Genomic DNA, 23,959 nt, shown 5'->3' with positions numbered 1-23,959 from the left:
AAAAAGTCTTTGTTTCTAGATAATCATTTCACTAACAAGCAGAAACATTTTATAAATTTTATAACAACAAATGAGTAAAGGTCACAATCAGCTGGTCATCTCTGGCTTTCCTTGGAATTCTTCAGTAATAAATTTCTAAATAATATCAGTTAACAACATATGAAAGGATCAATAAAGTTAGAAAACATCTACAATTCCATGACTATTAGGGCTTAACTTTTACATATTTTCTACGATAACGTAGTAATTCCCTCCTGATTTAAGAAGTTGGAGGTAGGTTTAATGGTCATATATGGACAACAACAAAGGATAAATGTGTCCTCTTTATTGCACAGTACACTAAGAGCCAGAACAGAGCACTTGCTAAATGACAATTGGGAAGACAACACAAATCTCCCAAGCACTGCGGCTCTCTTCCCTGCACTGCAGCAGTCTGCTGATGGAAGTATTTTAACTTTCCTGGGTCTTCATTTCCTCATTCATAAAACAAATTAAATCTGTGTTACAGGAATAGTTTGATGCAGAAATTGTAAACATTCTTCAATATTCTTGTATAGAAAAACGTGTATAAACTTTTTAAATACATCATTCATTCACTAAAATATTACAAGATCTTCTGAAGATGTTTGAACTTAGGATCTTGTGAATTAGTTTAAAAGGACCAGGTATTAGCATATAGCACAAATGGAATAAGAATAAATTAATATCCAAAAGGACCATTACATTTATTTCTACCCCAGTAGGTATCTTAACAAACCAGATCTTTGAAGCTGTATCTGAAAATTGAGTTCCTTTGAAAATATTTTCATAAATAAATGGCTCACTTTTTTACTAAAATAGCACATATATTAGATATACAATATTTAAGACTTATTTAATATCCTATTCCTTTCCCAATAATTTGTATCATATGTGTTTACGCTTCTAATTATTTGTTGCTCTTCCAGTTACTGGTCCTGGCTTGCCACCCTTTTCCAGAGCTGAAGTCCAAAAAAAAAAAATCTCATATTATGTCAAGTAGTTTGACAAGTTTCATTTGAAGAAATCACCATTTTGTTCTATAATAAAACATCCAGTCAGACAGTATATACTCAAGTTTCATTTTTTTTCTTGAATAAGATACTTTTAAAGTGAGAGCTACAATATAAATCAAGTCTGATGTCAATTGTGCTTCTACTGAGGTTTTAAATTTTAGAACACTGAACTGTCACATTATTATTAATTCCTTCAGAATTTAGCTTTCATTTTACATATAAATATATATTGAGAGAGAGAAGAAATATAGCAAAACTATGCTTTGTAGTTCAAATATTGCTGAGACAGACACAATCTGTCTAGTTTCAAGCAACAGTTACAGTAAATAATAAAACTTACTGTAATATTAGGTGACAGAGGAATGAAAAACTCACAGAAAGCATAAAAAGCCTTATTATTTAAGCTTAAACTTGTTTTCAGACATCAGTTATTTTACCAATAAATGCAATTTAATAATAGTCAAACAGGTTTTGCAGAAGCAGTCACTCGAGAGTACCTATGGAAAATTTGAGTCAAAGGGATTTTGGTTTTGCAGCAGAATTAGCACAACTGAAATTTTGGGTTATAATGAAAGATACATTCTCCGAGGAAGAATGGTCTAGTGGTTGAGATATTAACCTTGGACTTGAAAGAACTGGGCTCAAGTCCCAGTTTTGCCACAGAATTTTGCATAACCTTGAATTAGTCACTTAATTACTCAGAGCTTCTCTTCTCAAGGTATTAAACAAGGATAATAACATTTCCATAGTCAACTTCACCTTGCTTCCTTGGCTTAGTCTTGCAAATCAGGAAGGAAACAAAATCTGTGAAAAGTCCCAGTAGTTTAGCCCCAAGAACAATTTGTTCCAGAACTAAGAATTAGTTTCTGCTCTGAAGCCTTGGCATCAGTCTCAGTTTGCATTGTGGAATCCCAAACACCAAAAATCCAAGGAACCACAGTACTAAAAGATTTGATGATAATAGCATTCCAGTAATAATATTTGTATCACATATACTGTATCTGCATAAAAGGCAAAAGCTTATTATATTGATTGCTAGAAAAACTTACCTAACTTCAAAACCAACATAAAAAGTCAGAAGACATTTTTTAATAGATTATCATATTTTCAGCACATATACCCTATGTGTGTGTTTAAAAAGTGAAAAGAATACAGAATTTTGAGTAAAACTTGAATCAGATGTAATAAAATGTACATCTCATAATTCACATGCAAGAAGAATATACACAACTCAGAAGCAATGTTCTTTATGCAGCAAGAGCACACAGTACCTGTCATTCTGAAGTACTGCAATACATTCAAACAAACATAAAATAATCTTTGTGTTTATCTGCCATGAAATGTTTATGCACATAGGCTGTTACTCAGTTTGTAAAAATAGTTATCCACTTTGCAGAATCAGATAAATATGTATCACGAAGCACCACAAGTACTTTCTATCACTTAAAAATAAAAAAGCAGTTTTCAATATAAATTCCCTATTTTTATTTTCCTCAAAGAATTCTTAAAAAATTATTGCATAAAAATATTTTTCAATCACTAGTTAATTAAAACTAGCACAACTCTACAAGAAATTAACTACAATTACAACCACAACACACTTATTTTCTATTTAGACTCCATAAAATCATGCACATATCAAACTGAAAGCTTTTTATCAAACACAATGTCAATGAATTTAAGCTGATGAGCAACTTAGGACATTTAAAAAAAGCAACAATAAAACCATTCCAACTGAGATGTCAGTTTGCAATAGTTTGGAAATGAAAGCTGTTACTGTTCCTGTCCATAAGCTTGCAAGAAAAAGAGAACACGCTGGAGAGCAGGATAGATGGACAGATGTCATAACAGAAAGATGTGGAGACACACTAAAAAAGGTAAAGGAGGTGAGGTTCACATGTTGAACAAGAAAAGAAAATTACATTAATTTGGAATTAAGGGCCTGGAACAGGAACTAATTCTTCTTCTGGGCTCCAGCGATGGAGCACCACAAACCACCCAAGCTTTGCCTTTGAAGTTTATGTCATCCCCAGAACTCCTTAGTGGAATTATGGGTCTCTAATTCACAGTTGTCACTATTTATTCTATACATTATGGTTCCCTGAATTTCATTTGCACAATGAGCACTCACATACTCATTACCCCTGGACCATTATGTACTGCATAAATCATCATTTCCTTTGTTCTAAAGCCGAGTGTGTAATCCATCCCAACGGAGAAACAACAAAATCTAACTGCACAAGCAATTTTCCTATATGTCAGATTTCTCCAATCCAAAAATAATACAGAGAGTTCTACACAAACTATTTGCTTCTCCTACAAGTTCCCACTTGGAAATACAAAATGTCTAACTATACTCAGTTTCTTGGAAGTTAAAATAAACAAACCAAATAGGGACAAAAGATTCACATAGTCTACCAAATCAAACCACTATATTAACAGACTAAAATCTTTCATTAACCACAGGCAAAAATCGCTGTGAAAATGAGATACCAAGGTAAAGCTAATGTTATTAAAACAGCTTGAAAGAAACCATTACTTTATTAGCCTATTTCATAAAGCTAATGTGGGGGAAGATGGCAAGGGACATGCAAAAAATATATGTAAATCAGCCTAAAAAAAAACTTCAGGTAGGAGGGGATGAATCTTCTTTTAGGTTGTTTTTTTTTCCCCATAAATCTGGAGGGAATTGCTTAATGCATTCTATGCAAGTGTTCTAAATCATTTTAAACTAAAAAAAATTGCACACAACATATGATAAATTCCTGCAAACCCTCCTTCACCAACTTGATCAAACTGACATCAGCACAGCTCCTACTTGTGCAAACAGTATTCACAGGAGAAGCAATTGCCAGAAAGACCTCAAGCATTAAAGCATATATAGACAGCATGAAATAAAGAGTACAAAACACTGTAAAAGTAGTATGAAATATAAGAATCTGTAATTCAAGCAGCACCAACAATAAGACTTATATACGATTCAAATGCAATATAATACAAAGAGCAAAATACTACTACAAGTAAATAAATGCTGTGACTGGTCTACATGAAGTCTCAATGCCACAGAGGTACTGCAGCAAACAGTATTTCATAGCAATTGATATTGCTTTATTTTAAAAACATTTATAATTTAACCGACCCCCATATGAAGTTTTTACTTACTGCAGCTTATGGAAAAGGTGAGAGGTTCGAAAACACAGTTATCCTGTAAAATCCTACAACTAGAGGACAATTCAATATTTCTGCTAAGACTGAAGGGGTACTAAACAGTGCCTTGATGTAACTGCTATCAGCAATTTCTATTAACCTAAAAATACAGCACTGTAAGAACTCCTCACTACATTTTGTGTTTCACAGGTGTTCTATTTAATCAAAATATAAAAATCAGTTTTATCACTATTTTAAGAGATCATTCAACAATTACAAATCACTAGTGAAAAATGCGTTGTTTTTTGGGAACTGATACTGTACTTCCCATGGCCACAGTGGCTCCAATCCTCTCACTTGCAATTTTGAGGGCTGCAGGTGTGAAAGTGCACCAAACCCATCTTCTACCTGAAAAACCACTGAAAATACAGAATCATAAAATTCTAGCTTGAAATTTCAGTCATCTGCATATAGGCCCCCATCTAGATTTACTCTGTGGAGTATTGATCCAGATCCAAAGAAGTGACTATACTTTACCATGACAATTTGGTTTCCGTGCCTGCTCCATGAATCTGCCAACTGAAATTTTTTTGTCAGAAACAAGTCTATGCACAGGCATGATGGCCACTTTTCAAAACATAACAACAAGATTAATTTCTACATTCAGTTTTTTATTTATACATTTTCTCAAATTTTCAGTGTAAATTGTCCATGTCATGCACTAAATCATTATGTTCTCAAAAAAAAGGAGAAACAGTTAAGTTTCAGTTTTGAGCTACATTTAAATGCAGTACTATACTAAAACCTGCTGCACTGTTGTTTCAGCTCTGATACTAGGTACATGAAATAATGAAAGATTTTCAAATTATATAGAGCAGAACACTGGACTATATGCATTACCTTCAGCCACATACACACAGATCAAACAAATCCAGGCATGGGAAACTGGATTACGAGGAGAAAAATAAAAACATATAAAATCTCAAGATTCTTCTGTGGCACAGAGCTTTTCCATTCTTTCCAGATTGCCCCAGCTGCTGACTGGGCTCCACTTCACCATAACTGCACCTGTGGCTGCCTCAGTAGCTGTTCCACCTACATGGGTCTTGCATCCAAAGGAAGTACTGACAGCACTCCAAGCAGGTCTGTTGGTGACAGAACTCAAGGTGACAGGACAGCTACATCCTTCCTGTCTGGATGGATCAGCCCTAGGCAAGGAGCCCTCACCCCTGGATCAGTCTGTGGGGAGTGGAGCACAGAGTGTTCACACCTGGCCAATCTGCCCAGCACGTGCCAAGTTCTCCTGCAGTTGTGCTACCCCTGCTGTCAGGTCCTTTGCTCCTGCTATGTTATTACAATCTATTAGCTCTGGCTCAGGAAATCAAACCAGGAATTTTCTGGATAAAGCTGACGGTGTGCCCTGACTGCTTGGAGCGTATGGGGACATCTGAGCACATGTGACCTGCTGTGACACCTCCTGAGCAGAGGGGCTTGGTCTCAGTCCGGTGCACTCAGTACACAGCACTCCCAGATGGGATCCTGCAGCAAACTAGTGCCCACAATTCATCTTCTAGAGCACAAGTTGGTTGCTCTGAAAGACAGCCCAAAAAGAGAGCCCTGGAATAAAACAGGGAGCAAAACAAATTCCTGGTATAGACAGACCAAACGTCAGCAGAACACACCAGTGGCCATTAGATTTTATAGTTCTAACATGCCCAATTTCAGCAAGCACTGCAGCTTGTCTGATTTTCAAAATTAAGTCACTTCAGCTTTATTCCCCAAATGCTCAGAGAATAGAGGTATAGGGAAAAGGAGAAAACAGCACTAAGCTTTAGGCAGACAGACAATTCTCAGCTGACAGTGGGTATTTTATGCCCAAGTCAGATGAATAACCAGTACCTCTGAGAGACAGATTTAGGACCGCTGACTCAAGGGAATGAAGGCAGAATTTTTATCCATTTTTCTAACAAGTTTTAATCATACAATGCATTATACGTGCCTACATTTATATTATCCAGGATTAAAGTATAAATAAGGAAAGAAACGAGAATTTCTGAAAACTAGCAGACAAATGCAGTCATGTGAGTTTTTCAGAAAACTGATTTCCAATTCTGAAACAGACAAACTTAATCCTCAAATCTATTAATCCAATCAAAGTATTTATATACTGAGCACTTGCTACTTCAAATATGCCTATTGGGAATGGAGACAAGTTTCACAAGGCAGCATTAGGTTCAGTTTCAATAACACTCTGGTTTCATAACTGTACCAGATCCAGGGTGTGAATAGCCACAAAACTCCCTCTGCCCAAGAATTTGCCACTCAGTAATATTCTGAGTGTTTTCAGTGTTTTTCTTTATAGTTGCTTCCTGCCTTTATTTTTTTAAAGCAACTTGCTTTAAAAGTAGGCAGTTTATTACACAAGAAGAGTGAACTTCCACTACGTATCAAAGTGCAAAATGGACTTCAGATGCAGTATTACAATGTAAGAGAAAAAGAAGTCGAGGTACACCAGGTAAAGCTCACAGAGGCACTCTCTTTCTCTCTTCTTCAAATTATCAATTTGAAGAATGGTCTGGATAGTACAGAAATAAAACCACATATCTCAAAATTTCAGTTTCACATAATATTTTCATTCTTATCATATTTTAAGCAGCTAAATACACAGCCTTCACTATAGAAGGGATATGAAAAGTTAGTAAATAAAAATAAGAATCAACGACTAGATAAGCCTACCAAAAGTTGGAATTTGCATAGTAGTTCTTCTGATAGTAGTTGCACTAACACTAGGAACAAATGATAACAGAATCTTTACATAGCAAACAGCTCTAAACACTAAACAAATGGAAGAGGGTTTTTTAGGGGTTTTGGTTTTTTGGGGGGTTTTGGGTTTTTTTGTTTGGTTTTGGGGTTTTTTTTATTTTATATTTTAGAAATCAGCATGAAGGTAAATAGATTAGCCTGCCACAGCTCAGAAAATAGCAAGTTCTGTTTTTTTTACCATGTATAAATTCATTTTTTAACTTATTAAGACATAACTAGTTTTTGTTAAAACTGTACATATCAATGTTTAGGCATAAACTAATATCATTTTTTCCTTTTAAAAGAATACTGAAAAAAGCTCTGGGTGAATACTGCTCCCCACACAAACCCACACAAAACCTTATACAGCAGAGAAACTTGAAGTAGCAAAGTAGCTGTGAACACTGTTCAAACACAAGGCCCACCAAAAGTGAACACCTCAGAGAATTTCAACAAGAAAACTTATTTCTGCCATTCAGACATGAAATCATTACTTGAAATTCAAGCAGGGGGTATGTTCTCTGTCCAGAAAATTTTTGGCTCAGGTGAAGCTGTCCAGACTGAAGATAAATACCTGTTGTGTACATCTCTGGGGCAACAGCAACGTCCTTCAGGGTGCTTGGTCCTACATGGCAGCTATTCTGCCCTGCAACCCTCCCTCCTTTCATCTCTAAAGGCAAACCACGTACTTTGATTGTCTTTTTCTTCTTTGTATGGCTGATATTTCTTTCCTACAAGAAACTAAAGTTGTAAGACATTTATCAAGCAAGCGAGCTTTTGAATTTCTTCTGCCTACAATTTAATAAAACAAGCTCAAAAATCAATACAAGTAGAAACAATCTTAAAACTATAAGCGACTGAGGGTGTATTATATTTGATACCCTAGATAAAATAAACTTGAGTGATCACAGATCACACACCATAATAGCAATAAAGCAGACAGGATTATGGTAATTAAGAAGTAGACAGATCAATAAAATATCTCTTATATTTGGAAAGTCAGCAAGTAGCAGTTCTTTGAGTTTCTGACCTAGAGAAGTATCTGACAGATTATGCCAGGGCAACAAAAAATTTATCTTCAGCAAAGAGCTTTGTTATGTGGTTAGCCTAGAGATGAATTAAAGATAAATGCTAGATTTCTGTGAGTTCATTGGAAAAACGATTTTAAGGAATTGCTGCTCAGCACTGCCCAGCCCAACCTGAGTTAGGGGTTTCCAACAGGCAACAGCTGTGTCCTCAGTCACTACAAAGGCAAGAGAGGTGGATGCACCTCTGTGAAAGACAAAGAGCAGAACTCAGTGGTACAAGGGGAGGCCAGACTAGATGCCGTGGTTCAGTGAGACACAGGATCTGTGGTGTTTGTTGGTAGATACTACTGAGATTATCAGTGCCTAAGAATTGTGGTAGTTAGAACAGCACTGTGTGTTACTGTGCTACTGCTCATCACTAAAGCATGAGGCAGTTGGATGGACAGTGCCTGGAGCAGCCTGGTCTAGTGAGAGGTGGAACTAGATGAACTTTAAGGTTCCTCCCAACCCAAACCTTTTTGTGATTCTATAAGGCATGACACAAGTGTGAAGCACAGGACATAGATGAGGTTTGGTATCAGTGTGATAAGCCCTTGAAGAGCTTTTTTTGGGGCAAGAAGCAAAGGTTTGTCTTTGTTAAGTAATATTCTTGAAAAATAAACCATCCGTGCATCTGCTTAGTACACTAAAAAACTTGTTGGTAGTGTTCTGTCACTGGAAGATTCCCCATGAAGATCATAGGAAAGCAGCTGTAGCACTGAAACACGATGAAAGAGTCACTTCAGAAGTACAACTCCCTCAGCAGCACCACTTTACACAAGGTGTAAATGTAAAGCACTGAAATCACCATCTCAAAAAACCCACTGAGGTCAACTACATAAGCAGTATTTAAAAAGCTGACAGTCTCCTGTGCTGATGAGAGAATAGTGACTTTAGGACAGGACTCTTTTTTTCAATAAGCAGAAGAAAAGCGGGCCTTTATATTTATGAAAATAAATCAGGGACTCTGTGCTGGGCTCTTCACTTCTGCAAGAAGGTTATTCTCAGCTGTTCACAGCAGAAATATTAGCATCATCCTCATAAACATTTAAGTCCAATGCTATTAGACAGAACAGCAGATTGAGAAATGCCCATTGATTTCCATAGCTATTTCTATGTTTTCCATATTCAAACCAGTATACTCATACCAAGTTATGAATTTATTTTGTTAGAATTTAAACAGAGGCAGTAAACTTACATATGCTTGGGTGCACATACACCATTCCAGTTGGGAATAAACAACCCTTGCCTCTTCTTTGAGAGAGAAAAGCTTAGACAAAAGAGAAGAAAATGACAAAACAGAATGGGATAAAATTAAAGACCTAAAGGTTCAAGTATTTTAATATCATGAATGTTCATTAAAGAAACCTAAAGTTGCAACTTAACATCCTTAAGGTAGAAGCACACAAGTATTAAGGGGAACACAGTTTTGGAACTGTACTAATAACTGTCACTTCATTATCACAATAAATGTATTATTTAGCTTCCATTAATTAATAAGCCATTTGTCCAACCAGCCATCAATAGACCATAGTGGTGTGGCACAGTACATCTCTATTTGTGTTTCTAAATATTTTCTTTCCCTGCATGTAGTCCCTATTCTACAAAGCAATTTGAAGATATCATTTTCAGTATAAACTTCCATTTAAAAGTAAACTAACAATGATGCAACATTTCAGATGAAAAAAAACCAACCAGCTTTCAAACATTATCTCACTCTGCTATACTCTCATATACAAGGACTTTGGATTTTCTTGCCTCAGTGTTACTCCTATATTTTAAAACCTTTCAATAGCTTGGATGATAAAGCCTATTTTTCTCTTACCAAGATACGCAATTCCATCCTCAAAAACCTGAAAGGATATGAATTTTGTCAGAGCCCTTGAGTCACAAATTCCTTTGCTTATGCTTAAAAGGGTGAAAGAACTGATCTTGCAGGGAAAAAACAAAGACCAAAAAAGCCACACCTAACATGGCACCGAAGCTGTACCGATCCCAGGCTACACACAGCAACAAATTACTCTCTCAAAAGAAGAATGCAGGTCTTACATGAAGTGGAACAATTAATTTCACGCTTGTCAGCCCAGTCTCAATAGTGTGTTGATTTGAATCAGATATTTGCGGCGCATTACCACATGCAGCGGACAGTCTTGATGCCTCCTGAGCAGACATATTGCAATGATGACTATCATTGTAAAACAATCCATCAATAAGAGTAATTACAGTATTGATCAAAATGGCTCCTTGTTTCGTATCAGAATCAATTCTCAGGAGTTGCCAGAAACAGAAATATCTAATGGACTATTCCATCACTGCAGCAACTGAAACAGCTAATATTCTGGAAAGCTCTTAATAATTACTCATTGACTCTAAATTTCTGCTTCAGTGGTTAACTATACCCTGCTTACTGTTGCTTGAAAGTCAGTCGCAGTGGTTGAAATAAGATTCCAATGCAAATTTATAAAGTGCTAACATCTGCAAAAAAATTCAAAACCACCTTATACAATTTCACTGTGTTTTGCTAATCAGAGAATCTAATTATTTTTCTTATTACATTGTTTCTGGGTGAGAAACTGCATTTTGGATGCCGACAGCTTGTTTTACAGTGGTTGCTCTTACAGTACTCTACAATAGGCAGGGTGGAATTCATTATAGCTCAGATTGTAAACAATAGAAGGCATAATACCATTAATGGCATATTTTTGTGTAAATGTCACTGAATTATAGATGGTGTTGAGGTAGCATCAGCTCTTAATGCTGCACTATAAACCCTAGAAGATATAGAATAATAGAATAGTTTAAATTGTAAAAATACCTTTGATATCATCAAATCCAACCGTTAACCCAGTACTGCCCAGCCCACTACTAACCCATGTCCCTCAGTGCCACATCTACACATCTTTTAAATACCTACAGGGATGGTGACTCCACCACTTCCCTGGGCAGCCTGTTCCAGTGCTTGGCAGCCCTTTCAGTGAAGACGTTTTCCTAATATCGAATCTATACTTCCCCATGGCACAACTTGAAGCCATTTCCTCTCATCCCATAACTTGTTATCTGGGAAAAGAGGCCAACATCCACCCGCTTACAATCTCCTTTCAGTTGTACAGAGCAATAAGGTCCCCCCTGAGCCTCCTTTTCTCCAGGTTAAACCCTCCCAGCTCACTCAGTTGCTCCTCTTAAGAGAGGCTCCAGACCCTTCCCAGCTCTGTTGCTCTTCTCCAGACACACTCCAGCACCTCAATGTGTTTCTTGCCTAAAACTGGGCACAGGATTTGAGATATGGCCTCCCCAATACTGAGTGCAGAGGGTCAGTCACTGGTCCTGCTGGCTCTACTGATGAGACAGGCCAGGATGCTCTTGCCTGGGCCTGAGCCCCTGGTTGTCCTGTGCCATATGGTGGCACTCAAGATTATCTACTCCATAACCTTCCCTGGCACCAAGGTCAGGCTGACAGGCCTGCAGTTCCCGAGATCTTCCTTACAGCCCTTCTTGTAGATGGGCACCACATCTGCCAACGTCTAGTTAACTGGGACCTCTCCAATAACCAGACTTACTGATAAATAATGGAAAGTGGCTCAGTGACCACTTCCACCAGTTCCCTCAGTATCCTTGGGTGGATCCCATCTGGACCCATAGTCTGTGTGTCTAAGTGGGGTAGCAGGTTGCTGACCATTTCCCATTTGAGTATGGGGGCTTCACTCTTGCAGCTCAGTGGGTTAGAGAAACTGGTCTTACTATTAAAGACTGAGTCAAAGAAGGCATTCATTACCTCAGCCTTTTCCTCATACTTTGTCACTGTTTTCCCTCACATCCAATAAAGGATGGAGATTCTCCTTAACCCTTCTTTTTGTTGCCAATGTATTTATAGAAACATTCTTTAACTGCCTTTTATGTCAGTAGCCAGATTAAGTACTAGTTGGACTTTGGCCCTTTAATTTTCTCCCTGCATAACCTCATGACATCCTTGTAGTCCTCCTGAGTTCCCTACTCTTTCTTCCAGAGGTTGTAAACTCCCCTTTTTTTTTTTATTTCCCTGAGTTCCAGCCAAAGCTCTCTGTTCAGCCAGGATGGTCTTCCCCACTCACTCATTTTTTAGCACATGGGGACAGCCAGTTCCTGTGCCCTTAAGATTTCCTTCTTTAAGAATGTCCATCCTTTCTGGACTCCTTGGCCCTTCAGGAATGCCTTCCAAGGGACTATGCAAACCAGTCTCCTAAAGAGGTCAAAGTCTGCCCTCCAGAAGTGCAAGGTAGCAGATCTATTCTCTTCCAACCTCTTCACACATGTTCCTGTTTGGTTTCAGATTTGTCTGCCCTCACACCTAAACTGTCCTGCAAGTGAACAGCACATAACTAAGACTATATTAAAATATATTTGCATGCTGATATCATCTTAAATTGCCAATAAAAACGTATTTAAATTAATAAACTGGCACATTACACAGGCACTTCAAGATTCAGCATTATACCATTCCTAATAAAATACTTTTATATAACACATTAGCATTATCATCAATTGGAAATCACTAATATTTCCTCTGATGTTTGCTGAAGTAGCATTAATTACGCTCACTTTCTTTTGGTATTCATGTACCATCAATGTAATTAATTTGGAGTTTACTGAAGTGTGAAATGTTCTGCCTGATAATAGATTTCCCAGAGCCTCATACAGTGGTCGACCTCAAGCATTCCACTTTTGCTCAGGCTAAACAGAGAGGTTGAGTTCAATATTACAGTATTCTCACAGGTAAAGGAGCAGCTTAGGAAAACACAGCAAACTGAAAGACTTTTTTAAAACTATTTTGCTGATAAGGTTGGCAGAAATATCTGGGTATCTCAATACATGAAAAGGTAAGCTGGAACACGGAAAGGTGCCAATGCAAACAGCATGGATGAGTTCTGACTGTGGGGTAGAAAGGACTAGAATTGGCTCAATTTAGTTTTAATTGCTTAAGAGTGTCTTTTGCCAATCACTGAAGGTCTTAGAACTGGACTTAATAACATGGAACATTTTGAAACAGTAATGCTTAGGGCAAAAGATATGAAATTTTGCAAAGAACATCAAGGAACAATTGCTATATTAAATAACAGCCCCCATTTAGTCTGTCATTGATGGCAATGAGGAAACTCCACAAGCTTATATAGAACCTGTTTCACATACCCCCAAACTCAAGAAAAGTTGTTGTTTTTACCCCCATGTGTTTAGGATCAAGCCTTGTAATCCACAGCTCTCCATAAATACCAACAAAGGGAGAGCATCAAATATTTGAAGTCTTTAGATATTTAAACACTTTTCTCCATACTATTCTATTTATACCATCTAAGTTGTGCTCTACATAATTCCACGTTACTAACGTTGCCATGGTTTTCTTCCTCGGGGGGATTACATTTCCACTCTAATGGTATCATAGAAAGTTTATCTACGTTCATCCAAGATGCTTTAATAATTTCCTGGACTAAAAGCTGACAAAGTCTGTCAAATGCAATATTTTAAAAGTCTAGAAATCTTAGAGCATGAGCCACCTGACAGTACTACTGTCACAATTGTTGTAAAGTTTAATCAGGAAAGAACAACACCACTCAGATACTACCAAACCAATGCTGATAAATATTGACCTTTTAATGTGCACCAAATACATTTTAACCTTACAGTCACAAGCAGTTTATACTGTTACAGTTCATGTTGCTTCCTTCAAAACAGGAAAGCTTGGGAAAAGCTTCTCCAAATAGTATGCCTAAAATTCACAAAATTAAGTTTAAAAATTTACCCCCAGAAACTCAGAAAGCAAAACCAGAAAAAAAAATAGCACATTTTCTTTAGAGAACAGGTATTTTTCTCCCATGCTTCCTATACAAACATATTCATTGTGTGCCAAGGGTGCAGAGTGGCTTAGTACAATAGACCGAGCTACTACAAGCCCAGACTCCAGATATAGGAATAAAAGCACCCTAAACAAAATTGATTTTTCTGAACATGCAGGTAAATTTTTATGACAGTATTCTTTCAAAATACTGCAATATAAGAGTGTTTGTGAGAACTATGAATTATAGGTCACTTAGAACCTACAGGAAAACTCCCACTTGGGCAGGTTTTCTCTAAGCCAAATGCATGCTCTGCATTCAGGATATACAACCTTACGTCTTCATAATTTATACTTTTAATTCATCATAATAATTATCTGGTTTAAAAACCTTCTTTGAGCAAAAGCTATGCACAGCTGGTGAATGAATGTCAAAATCCTTGCCCTCTAAAAATAGCTGACAAAGTAAAATAGTTAATGATGCCCGAGGTGCCTGTGTGCCACCATTAACACAGAACTAGTCCATTCTATTTCAACAAATCATGCTTTTAAAAAAGCAATTTTAAAGTGCCAGTGAGTTAAGTTTTCTTGATATATCATAAGAAAAAATAAAGCACAACTTACTTCTTTGCATTCTTCATATCACCATCATTTAAAACTATATATTAACAAGCATCATAAAAATGCTGACACTGGCATTTATTATTGATAAAGACAGATAATGTTATTAAGCAAGAAAAGATACTTTTAGTAATTTTCATTTATCATAACATTTCACTGTGGTCATAAGCCACCTTCACCAAAAGGTGGCAAAGGAATTCAGTTTGTTTCAACAGATTTGAAGCAATTCTTTCTGCCATAGTGTTTCCAGTTTCAGCTCATTTCAAAGGGCCAGAACTCTTTGTAGGTAATTAATACTTAGAGACAATTTCAGTATTACTACCTTCTACCAGACTGCAGTTCAGAAGAGCCAGCTTAGACCAAGGCTTGTAGGCAGGTTTCAAACCAACTATTTACATTGTCCTGCCTGGAGGTTTCACCAACTGAGAGGAATTCAAAGAAGAAGAAGCTACAGAGATCCTAAAAGTCTCCTGTAACACAAAGGACATGCTCTGAGAAGCTCCCACCTACACTCTATGCACAGACATGCAGAATTTGTGACAAATAATCAGGAAAATATTTAAGAATTCTTGGATGTTTGAGACAGAATATTATTCCAATTATTTGTCTTGGTTCTACAGATTTCATTTCATAGATCCAGTTTCATATTGTTGCTTTGGAAAAAACAGACATGGTTTAATAATTACAATTTTCTCTTCTCACAACATTTTGTTGATTTAACCTTTGTTTAACGACACAGCTCCTGTAGAGACATGCACACTTACTCTGACTGGTGATTTAGATTTGATGCTGCCTGACCAGCAGCTTATTAAATAGAGAAGAAAATCTACATCAGTGTATGAATGAAGTTGGTAAGAGTTGCTTGCTTCCTTGAGGCTCAAGACATACAACTCAACTGTGTTCCAATAAACACATCATGTTCCTATAGCAAGACAGGATGTGTGACATCTCTGCTCAGTCACGGCACAAGCAACCTTCAAAACTGAGAAACTTGCTGGCACTATGACTGCAGGCTCTGAGAGACCCAACATCCTCTGACAACAACCAGAGCAAAATTAATCTGTTGTAATATGGGCATAAAATAGCACTTCTATGAGAACTAAGTTGTGGTAAAAGGTTAAACACTTGGCACAGCAGATATGACACTGCTATATCAGAGTAAAAATATCTTCTCTGGTCTTGTTTCATATGTCCAGGTATAACAGACAGTGATAAAGAGGCAAGAGAGAGTTTAAATGGATGATCAATATTCCAAGAGACCAGGTAAGATATAAAAAATCTGAATATTAAAAAAATAGCTTATTATTCAACACACCCAAATGTTAAAATGGAACCCCAAGAGCATTTTACAGTAGAGTCACCATCACAATCAACAAAAACCCCACAACAAATATATGTTTGTACATAAACATTAATTATTGCAACTAGCTTTCTCTCCTTCTAAAACAGGGAGATCAAAGGCATAGCAGCTACTCTGTGTGTAAGTAAACACATACTACATGCACAGAAACCTACTTATAATTGCATTTGAAATACAAACCACTCTCTTAGCTACTTGCAAGAGCTGAGGCTGCACACCTGATTAGTCAAATATTGGAACCACTGTTAAGTTCTCTAGTATCTATATTCCTGCCAGTCCGGTTAACACACTTTTGGCAGACTTAACATAGATTTTAAAATATAGATTTTAAAATATAAATTTATTTATAAATTTATAAATATATATTTTAAAATAAAAATATATTCTTTCTTGAAGCTTGAAGCTAAGGAGTGCAAAGCAAATAATGTTGTTAAGAAATACTTGTTCCGTGAGGATTCTTGCTCCACATGCATGGAGCAAGCCTTGCTGGCAAAACCTGCTGAATGGAGGAGATATGCAAATTTTATACCCTCCCCATGTGAAAATTAACTAGAAAAGGGTGCAGTAAAAACAGTTGTCAGATATTGCCCAAAGTCACAAAATACTAAAACCTATTAAAAGTTTTTATGCAGAAAAATTATCTTGTACAATATTTTATTATGCCCTGAAATATGTCAAACACCATCTCCTAGTTTCCCATTTCACTTTACCCTTACAGAAACCTCTACCTTTTTAAGGACAGCACACTTAAACCACAGGAGAAATGCCTTCTTCCAAATCAATAAGGAGGGCCAAGAATTGCTTTTAGGTTATTACTACAAGTATTACTATAAACCACATATTCTTCTCTTCCTAAACTGCCTACTGGGATGATCTTTGCTTCCTCATTAGCTTCAATTCACACAATTTCACTGGAACTTAAGTTATGTATAACATTTGGGGAGATCTGCCCATTCTATTAATTACTGCCCAGTTATTAAAGGCAGTTGTTTATGTTAATGAATAAGGGGGTTATAAAATCCAAATTAAGCAGAAAGATTCTGGGAAATAAGTTCAAAGTTAGCTTATCTACAAACAGCTCATGATGCAAACCCATTGCTCCATTGCCAAATGTCAATACAACTTCAGTTTAGAAGTTTCAGCTCTTCAGTGTAACTGCAATTTCAAAGGCATTTTTACCTTTTCTGTCTAAGTTGTATAACCTTTCTCTGCTGTTTACAGTGCTTTAGCAGTTTCAGAGTGGTTCGCTTTTAATGCAACATTAACATTTCTTTTCATGAAATATAAACCCGTGAATCTAAAAAAAAAAGTGCAGAATTACTGTTTTTCGCTAAAGGACAACATACTTTTCTCCTCCAATTGTTCTCAATGTCTCAGAATTTTGGAATTGATTAAAAAATACACAGTAGAAACCCAGTGAAGCTAAAATTGAAAATGCCTAAAAGTTTACAGTGAAAGACTTTTATCAACTTCACTCATTTTCTTACCACAATCAGTACAAAAATTTTAGAATTCAGGGTAGGAGTAATTTATACTCAACCATAGTCTGATATTGTGTATTAATATTAATGGCTTTTCTATGAAACTTGTGAAAACTGTTTGGAATGAAACAAGTTACTCTCCAAAGCCAGTCACATCCTGAGAAAGCTCTGTCCATCGAGACCTTGTGGTTTACCATGGTGCTTCTAGTTTCCTACTTTTGGGAAAAGGAGAGATGCGTAAGGCACTTGTAGTTCCCTGGAATTCAGACTTCACTGGTACCTGCAGCCCTGCTTGCTTTGAGTTACAAGACGAAAATTACAGTCTTCAGTAGAAATAGCTTGTAGCAGTTAACTGGTCTGCTTTTTATCCTTACAGCCCCACAAAGGCTTTACAATTTCTGATTTGAGAGAAGCAAACATTGTAATTTACAATATATATTGTGAATACTCATGTTAATGTCTTACACTTTTCCCCGTATGACATTAGAATAAACAAATAATATATTTAAATTTGTAAAATAACTTTCAATGCTCATTTTTAAGGCACTATAATTGAACTGAAGAAACTCAAGGGTTAGTTTGGGGCTGAAATACCTTGTGTTAAAACTGCTGGTAATAGGAAGAAATTTTTTTTAGAAAAAGCACATTCCATTTGTCTACTAGTATGCACTTGCCACAAAATATTTTTTGCTATGTGTATGGGGAATCAGAATTGTTTGAAAGAAGTTAATAGTTCTCTAAGTAAGAATGTGTATGCAATACTATTTGCAGACATGTGAGGTAGAAGTTTCTGTGCTTCCAGAAGACTACAAGATTTGTTCATCTGAATGCCCAATTAGACACACAGGCATACTATTTAAGGCATTTTACTCATTAAACTACTAAACTGATAGTAAATAAATAACATGCTTAAGGTAAACACTAAAAGGAATAGTTAGTAAGTGTACCTGGTGCTATACTCAGGAAGCACAAACCTTATTCAAGAGAACACTGATAACTGCTCACCATGACACAAAAGACAGCTTACATATGGATGTTTGCAGATCAGACAGGAGAGAGACAGAATTAGACTAATTCAGGACTAAATTTAGCCTTCATCTGACACAGATAAATATACTTTTTTCCAGCATCAGTAGTACAGGACACGGCCAACCGAGGTACCTTCAGCATGGCGCTGTGAGCTGCAGCAAACCACGCGTGCCAGCAAAGCTTTGCCTGCAAAGCATTTTCTTCTCCTTCCACACCCAGAGCATTATGTTAAATAAGCTGTTCCATTACATTTACTATAAGTCTCTCCTGTTCCAGTTTTCACCATGTGTGCTACTGTGAAGCACACATAAATGCAGATTAACTCAGCTAGTTCAAAGAATCTCACTTCTTCTAAAGACACACAAACAGTTTCGTTTGTTGTCATCCTCTTATCTTCAGACTCTTCTCAACCACGTTGCCAAGCTACATTCTCATGTTATTTCAGCCACCAATAATTTACCCATCTGACAAGCAATAAATTCACTTGCAAGCTTCAGGACAGTAAACCAGAGAAGCTAAAGTCATGAATACCTAATCCACTTGAAACTTTGCTTCGTGCTGGGGAGGCAGCTGATGTGCTGTGACCACTGCTTATTGCAGTAATCACAATTATTTCACTCGTTCCTAGAGCGCCTGTGCTGCTGCAGAGTCCAGCTGTTCTCTCTCGTGCTATATTTAGACTGCAGACTTCTGGGGCTGCAATTGTCTTTTCATTGTCCATGTGTAACTATACACAATTGAACTCTGAGATGCTCTAAAACAAAGATGTAAAAATTACTCAATAAAACAAACATGGTATGAAAAGTTTATGATTTTCATTCTATCTCAGATTTGTTGCCATTATTGTTATTCAGATTACAGAAGTTATAAAAACAGCAGACTTCTCAGTTCAGTGACTAAATAAATTACTTTAGCTCAGGTCAAGAGGAGTTATCCCCTGCTTGTCCTTTCATTTTGAAAAGGAAATATAGATGTCACTTGAGAAACCAGAAGTTTGGAGACAGCACAAATGTTGAATTTTTTACTTTTCCAAACCATTCTGAAAATGCAAGAATTAAATGCTTTGTGTTTTTCGGACACCGAACCATTACTGAATTATTTCCTGTGTACAAAGCGGAAACAAATTCCAACTCTGTGTAGGGGAAAGAGGCAGCAACCCTATGTTTAGTTCGCCTAAATAAAAAACTCTTGTGATCTTTCTGATTAGAACTGCAACTGTTTGTTGCCAAAGCTGTTGATATGCTCCAAGGACAAGGAAACGGCCTATAGTGTGGTTGTTTTCACTGAGATACCACAGGTTGGGAATACGGGAAGAGCTTCTCCTTTTGCTCAGGAGAAGTAAAATGTTTTTACTTCATCATCTTATCAAAGTTAACACTGGAATATGAAAAGTGCAGATCTCTTAGGCAATGGCTACTAAGAGCATCAGCACTGCTACAACGGGGTTAGAAACACTTTGGAAAGACCAGGGCAGCTGCAAGGAGGGCAGACAGAGATCCAGTGCTAGTCACCCAGTAGAAGCAGCACAGGACAACAGTACCTTAACACCCCAGGTGCATCCCTGTCCATCTGTTTTTCCAGGCTAATCATCCTCTCAAGCCAGGGGCCACTGCCATCAGTCCTAAAGATTAAGTGCTCGCAACCAACCGCAGCAGCCGTTTAGATCCACCCATCAAAAGGGATGTTTACAACTGGGAGCACAAGAATCTGTTTGAGGCTTTATCTTTGAAAACGAGCAAACAAAAGCCCTCAGGGAAATAACAAATGAGCAAGTTATGCTAAGAAAAACAATTTAGCTGACAAACTCCAGCATTTGTAAACTAAAAAACCTCGATTTACAGTTGCAAAAGCAAAAGCATTTTAGCTTGCATATACAAACACTTTATGATGTAAACTTAACTCTGTTTAACTTTCTTCATGAGATCAGTAACTTTCAGTGCACAGGATGGTCTCAATCTCACAAATTAAGGTTTCAAATGTGTAATTTTGCAATTGTGATGATGCTTTTTATTCAAAATTATTATATTTAATTGCTATTTTATTTCTATTCAGTTCTAGTGTTTTGCATCAAGGAAACATTTCTATGGATGCAGCAATATTTTATAACTCCAGATGTAGATCTGAATCATTAACTGAACCTCAGAAAACCAGACACTAATTCCAACAGCTGAAACAGTGTGAATAAAAGCAAAAGCTGCATCCTATGCATTCCTATAAACCTCTTAAGAAAATACACCCCTAAAAAGACTTGCCTTTGCATCTTCAGTTTGAAAAAGAAGTGCTTAGTGTTTTGATTCTACTCACTGAGATCATCTTCCAAAATTAATTGCGACTTTCACAAAAATAACTTTCTTTAACCTGTATGAAGGTAAAAGGGTTGTATCTTCCATTTCAAAAGACAGTGTGTACAACTAATCCAAGAATATAAAAATGACTGAAAAGTGGCTTTGTGCTTTTCAAATCCAACGCTCAGTGTGCCAACTGGCAGTGATGTATTTTCTGGGTGCTGTCTCCCAGTTCTGTCAAATAGCTTTGTGCTGGTACAACTTGAAAATTTCATGTCCCACAGCAAACGCCAACAAAGTTGCTTTGGTTGATGTTCTTAAGGTGCTTTTGTAAAAAACTAGAAGTGTAGATATTTTCATCCCACTGACAAACTGACAGAGACAATCAGCTGCTACACGATTTTATTATTTAAGCCAAAGCAGAAATCTCTGTGTTAATGAGATACATTTGGGAACTTAGGGTCAAACCCTATGATGGTTAACACAGTGAAAAGATATGAAACATCACAAGGCACTTGAGGGGAGTTCCTCACAACATTAATTTTTAGCCTGGCAGAATAATACTCATTATAAGATCCCACAGATGAAAACTAATGTACTGTGAATTTTATACCACTTCATTATAATTCAAATTACTTTTTCTTCCTTCTTACATTTTCATTGTTTGATAAACTAAAATACCTCTGCTCCTTCTATATGGCATAGGAATAGTGGCAATGTTCATCAAATAGAGTATTAAATAAGTATTATTCAACAACTAGATATGGCTGAATATTATTGAACTGTATTAGGCCATAAAAATGTCATTTCATATCAAAATATGACTTATATGGCAAGGTAAAAATAAATAAAAAGGCAAGTGTTCTTTTAAGAGGAAGAAAAATCAAATCTTTTGTATTAGTCATGTATTTTTTTCAAAATCATAGAATGGTTTGGGTTGGAAGGGACCTTAAAAATCATCTAGTTCCAACCCCCTGCCATGGACAGGGACACTTCCATCACACCAGGTTGCTCAGAGCTCCACGCAGCCTGGCCTTGAACACCTCGAGGGATGGGGCATCCACCACTTCTCTGAGCAACCAGTTTCAGTGCCTCACCATCCACAGAATAGAGAATTTTTTCCTGATAACAATTGATTTTTATCAAAAGGATTTCACAGACACTCTCTGACTTTTGAGGATTTGAAAATAAAAATCAAGTCTTACCTAGGAAATAAGCACATTCTGTACATTATATCACAGCCAGTTTTTTGTAAGCCCCTGGTAAAAAATTAGCCCAGTGCATTTTACACAAATTCACAGACCATTTTACTGAACCAAGTGCTTTTGGATACCCAATAGTTTCTCATCACCTCCCTTATTTTCACGACAAAAAGTTCATTTCACTGGTGTTCACAAACTAAAGAGACATTTTAAGTATTGGTGTCTTTTCTCTCCTGGGACCTTTGTCCCAATGTAGGCTGCAGTCTACTACAAAAATATTAACAGAATTACTATGATCATAAAGTTAAGTTGACAAACTATTTTCCTATGCTAATTAGCACAATCTCAACAGTTCACTCCCAATGTCTTGATGTTTTCTGTGAAGAAAAAATGTACTGAGTTTCTACCAGTGCTACTGAAAACAAAAGTTTTGCTCATTTTGAGCAGAACTATTTCTGTATCACCCCACAGAACAGCTCTTTTCTTTAATGCCTCAACATAAAAGCCTCCATTCACTATTGCTCCCCACTTTACTTTAGTAGAGAAAATCCCAGAACTTTCAGTAAGCATGGTAATGTCTTTCATACCTCTTCAAGTACATACAGTCAGTTTTTCCCTTGCTTTTCAGGAAGTGGTTTAGAGCCATAAATATAAAATAAAGTTACCAAGGAAATAAAATATAACATCCCACAACTATGTGTTTGCTTTCACACAGATTTTAAGTAGGTCAAAACCTTTTCAATGACTGCAGACAACTCAATTTTCTTCCTTCCTTAGAGTTTCTCTGAGTGCCTACCCTTCAAGAGATCTGGCCTGACTCTTGGTTTGTAGTACTAGATCCAGCACTTTAAAATAATTGTCAATGCTTCCTCAAAGAGCCTGTAGAGGTCAAGAGATTTGCAGTTCAGCACTCCCCTTGAACACTCCAAATTTGCTTCTAAATTCCAGGCTCTCCGACCAACCCTCTCTCCCCAGTGCTGCTCACCGGCATCATTTCCCTGTCAAGGGCCGGCAGATCCTGCTGTGACAGCAGCTGCTGGCTGAGTACACTGCTCACTTCCAAACCCAGCACAGAGCCTGCCAACAGCTGGGACACACACCAGGGAGAAAGGAGATTGCTGCTTTTTGGAAAGCCCTGGAGTAAGCAGCTCCATTACCTCACTGCACAGGAGGCGGTGAGTGGTTGAGCAGAGGCATGAGATGGTCTCAGCAAAGAGCTGGGGGTCTCCAGGTTAACCAAAGACATGGCTGAGAGGGGGCCACCTTATCTTACAAATCCTTTAGTGAAATTTATCAAGGGAACACTAAGATATCAGAATGCACCTGAATCCCATCATAATCTAGATTTAGAACGTTTTTGTGATTTCAGATTACATCTGGCTGACTCAGGAATGTCAGTGTTACTGAGACCTGTAGGTCAGACATTCTTCAGAGGCAGTTCATGCCACTGTTCTGGCTCATGCATTTGGAGGAGGGATGGTGTTTACCTCAGATCTCTGGATCAAAATAAGGGACGGCACATGCAATACAGAGGAAAGGCACTTTGCCAAGGAACTACCAGGAGTGGGCAGTAAAGGCAGCTAAAGAGGGACTGGGGCAGGAATCATCCTGGAGAAGGAGCTAAAGCCCAGGGCAGAGGAAAGCACAGAGAGGACAGAAGAGAGCAGAGGGATGAGGCAAAGCCAGTGCCATCAGAAACCCTCAGCAGGGTTTCCTGCCTGCCCTGTGTGCCTGCACTGCCTCTCCCACAGTCTGCAAATACCTTGAGCATCTCCGCACAGAGGTACCCATGACGACTCCTTCCCATAACAAACCAGAAGGGCACTAGTCCTAGAAAAGGTGCATGATCTATGCCCTTCAGGAGTTCCGTTTGTGGGGGACAAAGAAGTGACACATGGAGAAAGAAGTTTAAGATTCAATGCCTGGGTGCTGAAGCATCCAGCAGACGGGTATCTGTGGCTGCCAGCACTGGTGCCAGGAGCCGCCTGCTTTGGTGCTTGCACAGCTGCAGCTCCCAGTTGGAAACCAGCAGCAAATGGGCACTTGAGAAAGTATCATCTTCTACTTAATAAAACTCCTTTTCTCAGAACTTCATTTTCCGGCAAATTCTTTAAAATTGCTTTGTTCC

General features: G+C 37.5%; 1 protein-coding gene across 5 annotated transcripts in view; it reads right to left on the bottom strand.

Moving 5' to 3' along the window:
* Positions 1-23,959, bottom strand: part of CACNA2D3 (calcium voltage-gated channel auxiliary subunit alpha2delta 3) — a 409,434-nt gene that overhangs the window by 332,752 nt on the left and 52,723 nt on the right. The window contains exon 1 of one of the 5 annotated variants that reach the window (XM_027700392.1): positions 7,558-7,652. The exons of the other annotated variants lie outside the window; for them this stretch is intronic. The gene's annotated coding sequence lies outside the window, so the exon portion shown is untranslated. Of the gene's footprint in view, positions 1-7,557; positions 7,653-23,959 lie in introns of those variants that run through there. 5 annotated transcript variants of the gene reach the window in all.

This window comes from Neopelma chrysocephalum, unplaced genomic scaffold, assembly GCF_003984885.1.
Source record: "Neopelma chrysocephalum unplaced genomic scaffold, ASM398488v2 Primary Assembly neopelma1_147, whole genome shotgun sequence".
Classification (NCBI taxonomy): domain Eukaryota; kingdom Metazoa; phylum Chordata; class Aves; order Passeriformes; family Pipridae; genus Neopelma; species Neopelma chrysocephalum.
This window is presented reverse-complemented; position numbering and strand designations above follow the sequence as displayed.